Raw genomic sequence first — 2385 nt, forward strand, 5'->3', positions numbered from 1 at the left:
CAGAAGGGGTAAAACTTCGATGATGAGTTTTCGTTATAGCCAACGTTGGTAGACCGCAGCCTAATATTTGAACAATTAGTCGCCCGTAATGCCCAAAAGTTTTGGCCACCGCTGATGTATTCCATGCAACGGAGAAACATGTTATTTGCAAGAGATTGAAATTTCTTGAACGAGAATTGTGTCTGAAAATATTGTTATATTATAATGTACCAGGAAATTTATAGTAAACGGAAATTGTAAAGGGTCATTTAGAAGGTAAATAAATGAATAGCTCTGCGATTGGACCTTTGAACGTACGATGAAAATAGTCGACTGAACGAGATACGCTGCGGAATTAGACGAGAAAAGTCGATCTTAAATTTTAATCAGTAATGGTTTGACAAATGTGCAAACCTCATTCCTCATACAAGTTTTTATGTGTTTTTATGTTGTATACCAGCAAAATGTTCCTGTTCTGAAAATAGAACAATCACCTTATTCAGTGAAGTGGACTAAATAAACTGAAACTCCAACAATACTGTCAGACGAGATGGAGGATTCCGCAATGTCGCCTCGACAAAATCATGGCGGACTTGAGACTCAAGCCAGAGCTATTCTTCGGAATCTCCAGATCACCCATGCAGAACATCTAGCAAGAGCATCCAATCTTTTCGACAGCGATGGTCGAGATTCGGAGAGAAACGAAATTTTGAAGAAAAATATAGAAACCGTTTCCAGCGGTATAGCAGAGGCTCAACCTATAGTTGTTCTATCGTCGTTCGCGCAAATCTGTGAGCTTGAACAGAAAAAGTTACAAACAAGAATTGGTCGTCTCCGTGAGGAGAACGCGTGGCTTCGTTCTGAAGTAACTGGGGCCCAACAAAAGTTGATTAAAGCGAACCAAACTATCGCTCAGTTGGAAGAGGAGAAAAAACATCTGGAGTTTATGGCATCACTAAAAACGTACGAAGTCGGTGAGGCAAGCTCTGAGCCAAAAGTTGAATCGCTGCAGGAAGTTCAAGAATTATTTGCTAGTATTGAATGTACGAGCAGCCACGTGGCTTACCGTCCGCGAACTTTGCATACATTACTTATACATTTTGCTTCACAACGACGTTACGAGGTCGCAGTTCCCCTTTGCAACCAAGCCTTGGTGGAGATAGAAAAAACCAGAGGGCGCGATAATCCTGACTATGCTACGATGTGCAATATTCTAGCACTGATGTACCGGGACCAGAACAAGTACATAGAAGCCACCCGACTGTTGAGAGACGCTCTAGTAATCCGGAAGAAAACTTTGGGAGAAAACCATCCCGCCGTTGCCGCCACTCTTAACAATCTTTTTGTGTTGTACGGAATGTGTGGCAAGCATGAAGCGGCAGAGCCTTTCGGGAAAGAAGCTCTAAAAATTCGCGAGAACGCACTCGGAAAAGATCATCCCGATGTTGCCAAACAGCTCAACAATCTGGCGTTGGTGTGTCAAAACCTAAATAAATACAGCGAGGCGGAGAAGTACTACGTAAGGGCTACGAAGATCTATGAGGACCAATTTGGTGTGGATGACCCGAATGTTGGTAAAACCAAGAATTATTTGGCTGGCTGCTTCATAAAACAAGGCAGCTGAGTTTCTCTATAAGCAGGTTCTGACTAGAGCGCACGAAAAACAGTACGGTGCAATCAGCCAAGTCAACAAATCCATCTGGCAAATTGCCGAGAACAGAGAAATGCTCAAAATAGAGGATGCAGGAAGTATCAGATGGAGCAAAGGAGAAGGTGTGGATTCCGCAGTTACAATCGCAACACTGAAGAATCTTGCTTGTCTGTACAGAAAACAGGGGAAGCACATTGCTGCCAATACATTGGGGTATTGTGTACTGCGGAGCAAAGTCGGTGCGATTAACGCTAGCCCAAAATATATATCGAAGAAAGAAGAAGAAAGTTATAAGAAGAAGGAGAAATAGAAAGAAAAAAAGATAACGTATTCAGGCAACGTATTCAGACATGTATGTTCATTTCAAGATCATAAAATGCATCTAATCTGGCGAAGGTGAACCATAAGGTAGAAGGAAAGAATCATGATGTGAGGCGTACCTGATTTTTAAGCCGGACAACACAAATCTAGTTTTTTTACTCTTATGGAAAATCAAAGAAATTTGAAAATAAATAACAATTTAAAGAAAAAAAAAAAATCTTCTTTTTCTTCTTTCTTCTTCTTTCTTTGAGGTTCTCAAATGGGGATCAACACTAGGGTAGGAGCCTGCCCGTTGGTCTCAAATGTTCCTATCTCACGCCTCCACGAAGATCATATGACGACATTTTTAGATCGGGCGTGAACTGGAAACACACACCTGGTCTTGGCTCCGAGAACGGGTGTCGAAAGTGGCTAAGTGAGGGGGTGCGAGCGAG

The 2385-nt window shown here is 42.1% G+C and overlaps 1 pseudogene; it reads left to right on the top strand.

The window, feature by feature from the left end:
* Positions 1 to 317: 317 nt before the first annotated feature.
* Positions 318 to 1952, top strand: LOC129762287 (kinesin light chain-like; annotated as a pseudogene).
* Positions 1953 to 2385: the final 433 nt, after the last annotated feature.

This window comes from Toxorhynchites rutilus, chromosome 1, assembly GCF_029784135.1.
Source record: "Toxorhynchites rutilus septentrionalis strain SRP chromosome 1, ASM2978413v1, whole genome shotgun sequence".
Classification (NCBI taxonomy): domain Eukaryota; kingdom Metazoa; phylum Arthropoda; class Insecta; order Diptera; family Culicidae; genus Toxorhynchites; species Toxorhynchites rutilus.